The sequence below is a fragment of the Mustela putorius genome, unplaced genomic scaffold (genome assembly GCF_011764305.1).
Source record: "Mustela putorius furo isolate JIRA1106 unplaced genomic scaffold, ASM1176430v1.1 tig00000508_pilon_pilon_pilon, whole genome shotgun sequence".
In the NCBI taxonomy this organism is placed as follows: domain Eukaryota; kingdom Metazoa; phylum Chordata; class Mammalia; order Carnivora; family Mustelidae; genus Mustela; species Mustela putorius.
Genome location: NW_025421402.1, coordinates 10,106,829 through 10,119,727, shown reverse-complemented (window position 1 = coordinate 10,119,727; position 12,899 = coordinate 10,106,829). Strand labels below are relative to the sequence as shown.

The window sequence follows — 12,899 nt, the reverse complement described above, 5'->3', positions numbered from 1 at the left end:
ACTGTCCTTCTCCTTCTACTCCTCTACCATCATTATCTAGGTCTTCTTTGTGTCAGGCCAATATTGCTTCTTGGGCTGTTGCCTGTGCTCTTAAAATTAGAATTTCCTGGGGCGCCTGGGTGGCTCAGTGGGTTAAAGCCTCTGACTTCGGCTCAGGTCATGATCTCAGGGTCCTGGAATCGAGCCCCACATTGGGCTCTCTGCTCAGCAGGGAGCCTGCTTCCTCCTCTCTCTCTCTGCCTGCCTCTCTGCCTACTTGTGATCTCTCTCTGTCAGATAAATAAATAAAATCTTTTTAAAAAAACTAGAATTTCCTTTTTCCAACTCATCCTACATATGGAAGCAGATTATTCCTCATAAATGCCAATTTAACTATATATTGTGCTTCATTCAAAAAGTTTCATTGCCTCCGTATTTCTGAGTAGCATAGAACAAGCACTAGATTAGAAGTCAACAGAATGAGAATCTGGTCATAACAGCATTAACTGCCTGGTTAACCCAGGGATTGTCCCCTCTCAACTCCTTCATTTGTAAACACTTGACTGGGTCTCTAAAATCTCTTCTAGCTCAAAATCCTGCTTGGCTTTGGATATTCCTGAAATCTATCCCTATCCTTATAATTTTAATTTTTTTCCCAAACAATCTAACATAAAAATCACTGCCGCCATCCATCTGCTCTCCTCCTTCCAAAAGCAAAGCCAACATCATTTCACTTATATTGGCCTTCTTGTCTGGACAGGCCTCCCACTCCATTTATTCTACCTGTATCCTATATATTTTTCAAGACCCAACTCACATTCCTCAGGCACACCAGTTTATCAATCTTTGCCTCCAATCCTTCATTCAACAAAAACTTGCTGCATACCTACTGTGTGCAAGGCACTGGGCACACCACGCTGAATAAAAGAGAGAGGATTCCGGCCCCTATGGAAAGGACATTCCACTGGAGTCAATAATTACTGAACAAGTGAATAAACGAGATAATTCCAGATTATGACAAATGCCTAAGAAAGAAATAAACTAAGTGGTCAGATAGGGAAGGGACAGGATGGTCTGGGAAGGCATATTTTAGCTGTGTAGTGCTGTGACATGCTCCCTGAACTAGTGTTGACTGACCGATTAAACCAAAGCCCAGCTCTGCTTTACAACAACAACTCCTTTTTAAATAAGAGCCTTAAAACTTGTGTTAGCTAAGCCATAACTTCTTATTAATTCCAAAATAATATTTTTCCATAGAGAGGATCATTTCTGAACCAACAACATATTGCATTCAGTATTTTTTAAGTTCTAAAAATTAAGAATCCCTTGAGGCATTTCTCAAATCACGAAGGATACTAGGGCACCCACATTTTTTTTGCTAATGTCATTTTCATACTCCAGGCTACTGTCCTTCTGATTATTTCTTAATGGTTTATTTCCTCAGGTGGCATCCTGCTTCTCTCCCTAGTGCCCTATCATGTCGCTGACATTATCACCACCCACTCCATCCCCTGGGCTGAAAACCTGCCACTGTATACCTTTTTATGAGGGTTAGAAACCTCACCCACTCGCATTACTGAGTCACTAAACCTCAGAGATTTCCCCTCGAAGCTCTACTCCTTAAATTTCCACAAAGAACCCAGTAACACTAGCATTTAAGTAATTCCAGGGTAACACTGTTTTTCTTAAAAAACAAACAATTCCCTGAAGACAGTCTGCCTTTGGGCAGGCTCTCACCACCTCGCGGCTGGATTCCTGACTGCATTCTGCTGAACGTTCTCCCCTTCAGACCGGTCTCACTCCTGTTCATCCTACTTGTGGAAAGGGGTGGAAAGAACATGGAGCTGAAAGATGGATCAGACTCCAGTTGTTACCTTGATTCACCATTTTAATTAGTTGTTCAGCCTCTGGGATGATACCGAAGCGCTATCAGATTGTTTACTGGTAACTTATGTCAATGTTAGAAACCGTGCTAAGAAATCTAAGAAGCATTGTACGCATTCTGCTTAACACTGGGCTGGCACACGGAGGCATCCAAATTTAACTCCCCTTCCCTTTTTCAAATTAAATCTGATCTCCAACTTCATTTCTCCATCGAGGAAAGCCTGTTCAGCGACCCTGAATCATTTATACAATCAGCGTCAGGTCTATTAGCAGGCTCTTTTCATTCTGGTTCAATTACTTTTCCAGTTTTCTTTGATAGTTTCTTAAATTATCCCCTTTAGTCTCTACTAAAGCACCCTGGCCTGCTGTCAAAGCAGACATCTCAATACTCCTTGAGCTTCTCAGGTGGCTCCACACCCCAGGTCTTGGCACACATTGTTTTCTTGTCTGAAATGCCCTTCTTTCCTGTGAGATTTCCTTATTCCCTCTTCAAATTCTTGTCAAAACTTTGATCTCTTTAAAACTTCATGAAGCAGAGCAAATACTTCTGATCTCCCAAGTTATTTGTTCGCACCTCCATAATAGCTTTGTTGTTGTTGTTCCATAAATTAACCCATTTATTATAAGCTAGTAATGTTTCAAATGGAGGAGCTTCAATGGTGGAGCTTTCACTGGTCTTTCGATGTTTTCAGTCTTCTCATAGTAGACTTTACTATGAGGGCGGAGGTGGTGGTGTAGGTCCAGGGACCATCAGCCACTGTTTTATGGAGGAACCACACTGCTGGGTGCCCATGGCTTTTCTTCCCATCTTGGTTTTGCCACAGAAGGAGCAAATGTACTTGGCATGATGGCTTATTTCAATTTTATCCACCATTTTCCTGAGAGAGGCACCATAAGGTGTCCCATATTTATCAATGATTCTGACCTTTTGGGTCCATCTTAGCCATATCCCTACAAACTAGGTCCAAGCTCAGAGACTATAGCCTTCTGAGAAATCTGTCCCCAAGAATTAATCTTATTTCTCTTGTCAATCAGAAGCATTCTCATTGTTTGAGCAGATGTACAAAACCTGCTTTTAGACCTTTTGGGGGTCTGTATCCTTGGATAGGAAAGAATTACATCTTTATTTTCACCAACTTCCAAGTAAATTTAGCATTTCCTTCCATTATGAATCTAAGCAACAAACAACAACAGCAGTAGCAAGACATGTGACTGTCACAAAGTACAGATATTTTTATGCCACGTTACAGTTGTTGAAGGTATTTTGAAACATTGTTTGCATTCATCATTACTTCCAAGTTCCAATAGTAATTAGACTTACTGCTAGAAACTTTAAAAAAGTTTAAAGTGTGAATAAAGAAGCATATATGTTATTCTATTACAGTTTTTTAAGTAAACGTTTTGAGAAATTGTTGACTCACATATAATTGCAAGAAACAATACAAGGAGATCCTGTGTATTCTCAGTTTCCCAGTTTCCCCAATGGTGACATCCTACAAAACTATAGTAAAATATCATAACGGGATACTGACATTGATACAGTCAAGAAACAGAACATTTCTATCTTCACAAGGATCCCTTGTGCTGCCCTTTTGTAGTCATGCAAACTTCCCTGCCACCCTACTCCATCCTTAAACCCTAGCAATCACTAATCTCTCCATGTCTATAACTTTGTTATTTCTAGAATGTCATATAAGTGGAATCCTCCAGTGTATAACCTTTGGGGACTGGATTTTCTACTCAACATAATACTACAGAGATTCTTCAAGATATTGCATGTATCAGTGGCTTTTCCTTTTATTGCTGAGTAGTACTCCATAGTGCAAGTCTTACACCATCTCTTTTGCTACTTAATGTTTTGAATTGGTTATCAGTATGCCCATCTTCCCCTTCCTTTCATGAGATAAGAACCGTGAATAGTTCTAATGCTGACAAATGGTCTTGGTTTTCCTTTATCAGAGAATGTCTTGATTTCTCCTTCATTCCTAAAGGACATTTGCCCTAAATATAGAATTTGGGTTTGACCGTTCTTTTCTTCCAGCACATAAAAATGACATGCCACTTTCTCCGGCTTCCATGATTTCTGATAAATCTCATGTCATTCAAATTGCTTTCTCCCTATGAGTAAGGTCATTCTCTCTCACTCCTTACAAGATTTTGCTTTTTAGTTTTAGAAGTTTGTGTATGATACATTTTGATGTGGATTTCTATGGGTTTTTCCTTTTTGTGACCCATTTGCCTTCTTGATTATATAGGTTTAGTGTTCTTGTTGAATTGGGGAAGTTCTCAGCCTTCCTTTTGTTGTTATTGTTGTTGTTGTAATCCCACAAGTACATGAGGAATTGTTCATTTTTTTTCTCTCCATTTTCTCTACTCTTTTAAACTGGAGAAATTCTATTTTATCTTTAAGGTCACTGATTATTGCCTGTGTCTCATCCATTCTAATTTTGGGCCCATCCATTGAATGTTTTTATTTAGGTTCTTGTATTTTTCATTTCTAATTTTTCCCTTTAGTTCTTCTTGATATCTTCTATTTCTCTGCTGAAACTTTCTACTTATGTTTTAAGTATGTCCATAACTGCTTACTGAAATATTTTTATAAAGGTTGCTTTGATATCTTTGCCAGATAACTTTAACATTTCTGTCATCTCTTTGTTGGCATCTACTGATTGTTTCTCTTTTTTTTTTTCTTCATTTGAGCTGAGATTAGCCTATTTCTTGGTGTGACAATTGATTTTGTATAATAATCTGGACATTCTGAATATTATGTTATGAGACTCTAGGTTCTATTGACACTTCCTGTTTTAGCTGATTTCATCTGACACTGTTCTAGCAGGAGAAGGGAGATGCTGCCTTATTATTTCAGGTGGACTAGAAATCCAAATTTCCCACTTGGCTTCTGTTGCTACTTGAGGGGAAGAGAAGTTTATCATTACACTGGGCAGGGATAGGAGTCACAACTCTCCACTAGAACTCCACTACAACCCATTCAGCCTTTGCTTGCATAGATGTGGGTGGGGCCACAGATTTTTTTTCTTCTATGGTGTTTGGCTGGAGTGGAATGCTTACTGTTTAAAGTTTTCTATCTTGCTAGACTTTCCCTTTCCTTACCCTTTGGCTATAAAGAAAGAAAGCTTCTGTTGGGACTTTTTTGTCTGTATGTATTGACATTTCTGAGTTGCCAGCTTTTTAGCTTTAGGTCTAGAATACATGAAGGCAAAAAGACAATCTAGGGAAATCACAACCATAACATTCCTTGGTCTCTAAAGTCTCTAGCTGGTCTTTTACTTCTCTCCACCTTTCAGAGTCTTTTTTTGTTTGTTTCATATGTAATGTCCAGGGCTTTTAGTTATTTTTAGTGGGAGGAATAAGGAAAAGAAAATGTATTCCACTTTTCTGAAAGTGTAAGTCTCCTCTGTCACTGTTTTTTTCTTCTTAAAAATATTTTGATTATGATATTTCAACATAATTATGGTTTTTTGCAATCCTATATATATTTATGCATTTATTTATCTGAGAAACATCAGACAGCCCTAGAGTTTCCACAGAACCATCACTTTAAAGAAAAGTTCAAAATGGAGACCCAAAAGAAGTAGCACAGAATTATATTCCAAGATGACACAATTGGCCCAACAGCCTTCTTTAGAGTATGCATTGGCTTTCTAACTTCCATGCATCCTCTCCAGCTCCACCCAGGGTTAGGACAATTATATGGAGAGTTCTAGGGAGCCATCCATTACCAGGCAAGGTTGTGGCTTACAAAGTGACCCAAGTCTTCAGACCTACCTCAAAACTCCAGAGAACAACACCTCCAACCCTAACTGAGAAGTAGTTAGTATTCTTCCCATCACTTTGGGTGTGGCTTTTCCACTCCCCAGGGTAGCCCCTTCTTAATTGTGCGATATTGGAAAATACCTTTTCAATGGCCCAGAATACTCATATGTGTGCCTCGTACCCTGAAAGGAATGAAAGTCTTTCGTCACCCTGATGGCAGATGAAGCAGAAGGGAAAGACCACACACCAAGACTAAAGAAGGACTATTCAACCACTGTCACATCACATTTAAATGTATATCTGCCCTTTCATGAGACTATGAACTCCTCAGAGGAAATAAACTGTTTTACATTCCCTTTTATTCTCAGAGTTTAACACAGGTTGAGACACATGAAAGATGCCTAATAAATGTTGTTAAATGAATAAATAAGCAAATCTATCCCAGAGAAAAATGATACATGTTAGACTTTACCAAAAGACTGCACACTTGTTTATTTCTAATTTAGCTTAAAAAACATTCTTAAGTCATTTAAGACAAATATTAGTCATTCCTTAGACTTCCATTCCTAATTTCTTCTTTTTTTTTAAGATTTTATTTATTTATTTATTTACTTATTTATTTCTAGAAAGAGCATGTGAGTAGGGGGAGGGGCAGAGGAAGAGGGAGAGAGAATATCAAGCAGATTCCACAACCAGCATGGAGCCCAATGCAGGGCTCAATTTCATGATCCTAATATCATGACCCAGGCCAAAATCAAGAATCAGACACTTAACTGACTGAACCAGGCACCCCTCATTCCTAATTTCTTCTTATCCACCATTATTACTCACCCAAACTTAGATGATAAAATGTATGCATAATTTCTCCATTTCACAGACCATCTTGGATGGATGTCATGCATACTGCTACCTCACAAATATGCTAAAGATGGCACAAGGTTTCCAGGTCTCGTCATAACAACACCATTCCCCTCCTCTGTTTCTTTACCTGCATCCTGAACACGTCCTAGGACAAGAGTCTGGGACTCAACAAAATTTAGGTAAGTCCCCGTGATCTGCCAGTGACTGATGGTAATATCTCTTGTTAGCTAGAGTCTGGAACACAAAAAGATAATGATCTCGAAAGCAGTCTCATAAATCTTTAACCCATGTAGCCCTTCTCAACAGCAAACTCTGATTGAAAGCAAATCACAGTGTAAAGAAACCATTTGCACATCTCAGTGTTACCTAGCTACCCAACCAAGCCCAAGAAATGCAATGAACATTACCCGGGAGTTGAAAGGAAGTGACTAAGTAAGAGTTGAGAAATGGTTCACGGCATCAGGAATGACAACGTGTAAAGAAGGGTGGCATTCCACGCCTCCTCGCTAGGCAGGGCATCCAAGACAGCCTATGAGCTGTCATGAAAGATAAACAAAGGTTTGTCTTACTAAGGCCAGTAACAAAGGAAGCTTGGCAGTGAATCTGACAGCTAATACTGTGAGTGAGGTTACTGACGACAACAATTAATGAATAACCTGCCTGGAACTCTTCATCAGTGAGATAGGAATTATTGAGGAATTCACAGACTCAGGTCTCAGAGGGAACACCTTCTGCACAGCCCAGATAGATAAGGAAATTAAAAAAGTGTACTTTTTCAGGCAGATCATTTCATTCCTATGATTAAAACAGAAAAGATGTGCAATTCGAATTAAAAACAAAACAAACATCTGAACTAAATAAAAAGTTTTGATGAGACAAAAAACAGATTTTAGGTATATTATAAATATCATGCATGCAAAACACAGATTTTTATAAGGATGTTTTAAAATTGTCTTGCTTTATTATAAAATTGGCATTATAGATTATGTAAGTGCCAAATTGCATAAAATCAGGTAGTGTCAAATGTGTTTCCTAAAGTGGTTAAACTTCCAAAGGGACTAGTTTCATTTCCAAGTAGATTGAGCATGTATGCATGTGTACAGCTCTGTTCATTCCAGGTCAGACTAGAAATTGTGGGGAGGAATGGGGATTAGTCAAATCTTTTCTACAACCATTATCTAGAAAAAGGACAAAAACTTTTGTTGACCATTCAACTGGTGTCTAAATGGAACATGAAATATAAACAGGAAAGTCACATAAATCCAGAAGGGTTAGAATCTGTTTTCCCCTTTAAAACCTTTGAGAATTCTGTGTCATATAGTACCTGAACTTTTTATGGTATTGTAAGGTATCTAAAGGATATATTTCCCTTTATCTCTTACTAGATTTTTATACTTTCCTATTTTCCTATTTTTGTGCTCAATTTGTAGTATATAATCTCATTCCTTAAAACAAAAAAGCTTACTGACATCTATTAAGAGTCAACCTACTAGAATAGAGAAACAATAAAAAATGGCATCTATATTCTTAATAGATGTAGTATATAATACAATATGCAGTATTAGAAGTCTACTGTTAATTGTGCAGCCAATACTAAATTATTATAAACAACAATTATTGGTAATTATACTGATGGTAAATAGTAATTCAGTGATTCTAACTTAAAACTTGCTCATGAACACAAATGATCCCATCATTATAGATGCTAATAGGACCCAGAGCTTATCAGTTCTTAATGATTTAGCCCCTCATCTTCAGTGTCAACTTGATTGTTTATGCTTTTTATTTTTTTAAGGTTTATTTATCTGAGAGAGAATTGGAGGGGTGGGAGGGGGGCAGAGGGAGAGGGAGAGAGAACTCAAGCAGACTCCAGACTGAGCAAGGAGCCCAACAGGGGGCTCAATCTCATGATCCTGAGATCAGAGCTTAGCAAAACCAAAAGTCGATCGCTTAACCAACTGTGCTACCCAGGCGCCCCGAATGTTTATACTCTTAGTGATACCTTAGAACCATATAATGCCTAACAGGGTGCAAGGTGTTTTCACAATCATACGTAACCTATACTAGGATAGCAGTACATAGAACAGGTCTTTTAATAACTAATCCAATCTTCTTATTTCATAAGACACAAAGAACTAGAAAGGAAAATGACTCACTAATATCACTTTGCTCACTTGGGACAGAACCAAGACAAGACTTCAGACCCAGCCCATTTCCCACCACGTGAGTTGCCTCAACTAGAGTAGTCCTTTTTTTTTTTTTTTTGATTAGTCATCAAACTGAAGACCCATGAATTTAAGTGACATTTTCAAGGCTGTGTGGAAAATAAGTACCAAAATCAAAAGGAAAGCCCACTTGCCACTATTTTTCTTCCTTCTTCATCCGTTATGGAAATTTGATTTATAATTATAGGTTATTTATATACAAGAAAAATGGATTTTCCCCCAAAATTTAATAATGAAACTCCTTTCAGCCATTGAAAGAATCATTGTAATGGAGGACATAAGCATATGATTTTTTTCACCAGACATTTGAAAACACATGTTTGGAACCAGGTAGATAAGTCAGGCCTGAAGACTAAGAATCTGGATTCCTCACTGTGTACACGCAAGTTAGTGCTGGAGAATAAGTTAGCTTCCCCAGGAAAAGCCTGTCATGTGGAGAGATAACAGAAGAGACCAAGCATCTATTAGAGTATATCAAGATTTGAGAGACATGTTGAGGTTCAGCAAAAGACACTGAGGAATAATTAACAGAGATACCACTGGAGTCAAGAGAAAATGCTGTTCTAGAAGCTAAGGGAGAAGAAAGTTTTGGAAAAGTAGTTCAGGCCATACAATTCAAAATGCTAGAAAAATATCAAATAAGAGTTAGGAGGCCATAGGACCTAGCATAGCCAAAAAGACGTGGCTAAAGATTAACTTTAGCTTTATTGTTAAAGAAATATAGGGAATTTTTTTACATCATTTTTGCCCAAGAGACTAGCAAGACGAGAATTATTCCCCAAAAGTCTGATCTAGCTACTTCATGTAGTGTAAATTGAGATGAGAAGAAATTACAGGAAAGACAATCACAATTGTACAAATAAGAAGAAATAAAAACTGAAACTAAAATGATATCAGTAGGGACAGAAATGTGACAGAAGATGCAACCATATTTTTGGAAGTAGTAAAAGCATATATATATATATCTGTATATATAATATATAGATATATGTTATATATCTATATAATATATTATATATATAATATAATATATATATTATATAACATATGTATTAAAAACATGTATATTATATACATATATATATGTTTTACATGTCATATACATTTATATATGTATAATACATATATATGTGTTATATATATTGTAATTCTAGCCTTCAAGGAATCTTTGTTGAGGGGAAGATGAATTCTTACACATTTAAAATGTGAGTTGATGATACAAGGCCTTCTGGTACAGTAAGTGCTGATACCATGGAAGCTTTGTGAAAGAGGTATGGCTAGAGGCAAGTCACTTGAGATATTTTTAATTTATATAGAAATCAGGCAGCAATTTTTTTAGTGCTGAAGAGAAAGTGTTGGTTTAAAAATTGCGCATTAACTTCAAATACGGAGATCAGTAATTAAGCTGAGGTGGCGTTAGTCATTTAAGTAGGCATCTAGTCAAACCAGTCATGAGACTTCTTTTCATTTCTGAGCAGAAAAAAAATTATATGGCTTTACAGATGCACTTATCAAAATACTGTTGCAAAGAGCAGTTTTAAATGAACTTTGGTGAGCATTCTCAGAAGCAATGTCTCACAATGTCCCCTAGGGTGTTTGTGAAGACAGTAAGAGGAAAAATGCAGGACACCGAGACCTGTGATTGACAGGCAATCCATTGCCAGATTCTAAGTGGAAATTCGGCTGCCCAAGCATGCCATGAAGCTAATTTAGGAATCACAGTCTTTTGATGACACATGGTTTACAACCTGAGAAAGAACAAAATTGTCTGTCTGAGAGGCATGAGATTTTAATTCTCTCCCCAGTACCTGCCTTTGGGCACAAAACCAGAGGGCTCCCAGAGCACTATTTTACCCGTACTCCCACCAGCGACCTCCCTTTATAGACACAGGTGGAGACTGCAACCTCCTCTCCCCCACATCCTCCCCCTTTTGCCAAAAAAGGAAGATAAGAAAGAATCTGTGCGGGCTGGTGAGGAGCACTGCATCTTGGGAGGAGAGATGAAGTAGTAAGCTGGGCGGAGGAGGCAGAGGGAGCACTGGGAGCAGTGCGTGGGGAAAGTGACAGCATCCCACGCCCTCCACTGTTTCAGAGAGAGACACACCAGGGGGTAGGGGTCAACAGCCCCCCTCCACACAGCAAAGTCGTGTTTGGAGAATACCTTCCAGATGCCGGCAACGGGGCCCTTAGGTGAGCTCTATCAGCATACCCTCAATGTGAGAAGAAAGAGATTGCACAGGCCTGGGACAAGCCACACACCATTACTTGCAAACTCCAAGACTGAAGCATTCGATTCTCTCGGCCACTCTCCTGACGCTGCAGTTTCATCTTCTTGGTCTCTGTTTCTCACTTATAGGTTCTTCTTCCAAGTCTCTTTGTCTGATAGGGATGTATCTGAGAAAGGGCTCAGAGGAGAAAGACCTAGGATTTCAGGTGGATGGGAGTGGGCCATTTATTGTGGCATGCAGTGAGAGGGCGGTGTTCCCCGAGGGGCAGTATTTAGGATGGCTCGCGTGACAGAGCTGCTCTGCTGTGGACCTGTCATAGCAGGGGAAGCACTACAGTTCTGGACTCCAGTCAGTGGAAGGAAAAAAAAATGTCTTCCTTGTGGTTTTGAGCAAGGACCTCTCCTTTGCTCAGACTACCACTCCCCTGGACCATTTTATCTCTGTTGCTACATCTGATGGAGAGGGGATGTCCTGTACAGAAGCACCTGGTCCAGGAGGAGGGGGATTTACTTGGAGGTGAAGTCCTTAGGCAGGAGCAGCATTGGCCTTCGGGGATGCCATGCAGATTTCTTTGGCTCAGGTCATGGTCCCGGGGTCCTAAGATCAAGCCCCACATCGGGCTCTCTGCTCAGTGGGGAGCCTGCTTCCTCCTCTCTCTCTGCCTGCTTCTCTGCCTACTTGTGATCTCTGTCTGTCAAATAAATAAAATCTTTAAAAAAAAAAAAAAGAAAGTTCTTTATCAATTTTAAAGGAAAAACAAGGAAATGCCTTCTCTCTGCCACATGTGAATAAGAAAATAGATAATCCTGATTGCTATGAGCAGCCTTCTTGTTACCACAGAAAGCACCAAATTCTGAATGAAGCTGATGCTGTGAACCACAGAGCAGAGGGGGGAAAGAGCCTGTGTTCTTGTTACCTTACTTACCCGCTTCATCAACTAACCCTGAAGACTGCTCTATGTCTGGTTCTCCTTTTATGTAAGCTAACAAATTTCTTAATTGTTCAAATCAGTTTGATAAGTATTCAGTAAGAAAGACCAATACATCCTAACCAAACATCTTGTGGTCTCTACTAGGTATCGGCTGTAATGAGACCTTTGCAATGACCTACCCGCCTGTGCTGAGGACCACTGAAGGGTCAGGCCTCTCATGTAGCCTTATTAGAAAGAGACCCTAACTAGAGACGTAAAACCAGTGGAGGTCCTTTTGTCCCATTAATCTAATATTTGATGAATACATTCTCATGTCTAAGAGGGGATATTAGAATCCCAGCTTTACCCTCCAATAGTTGGGTGACCATGAGAAAGTTACTAAGGTTCTCTGGGCCTTGATTTTTTCACTTATAAATCAAGATAATCATAGTACCTACCTCAGGGAGTTATTGTCAGGATAAAATGAAATTATATATGTAAATTAGCTGGAATTTATTTCAGCTATGAATAACATTTCAAAAATAACTGTGGTTTAAACAAGGAGAGTTTCCTTCACTCCTCTCACATGCAAGTGTCCAAAGAGATTCATTCCAGAACACAGGTGGCCCTTTTAATATCAGAAAGTCAGGCTACTTCTACCTTATTGCCTAATCCCCAAGCTTCCCTCATGATATGTGATGGTTCCTGGAGCTCCAGTCATTCAGGTCGCATCCCAGGCAGGAGGACAGAAGCAAAAAAGAAGAGCATGCTTCTAGTCTTTAAGGACATTTTCTGGAAGTTGCACACAACTCTTCTGCAGGTGTGCCCAGCTAAAAGCCAGAGGGTTTGTTATAAATGAAGGGGGGGGGGGGAAAGCATCCAACCTTTACCACAACCTGTAAAGTCTGAGCACCTGCATCAGTGGATGGCAGTTATTCTTATTAAAAAATCTGTACTTCTTGAAATCTTGCTATATGCAACATGGATGAAGCTAGAGGATGCTATGCTAAGTGAAATAAACCAAGCTCACAAAGACAA

At 39.1% G+C, this 12,899-nt stretch overlaps 1 pseudogene; it reads right to left on the bottom strand.

Moving 5' to 3' along the window:
• Nucleotides 1-1,383: 1,383 nt before the first annotated feature.
• On the bottom strand, nucleotides 1,384-6,631 carry LOC123392332 (annotated as a pseudogene).
• Nucleotides 6,632-12,899: the final 6,268 nt, after the last annotated feature.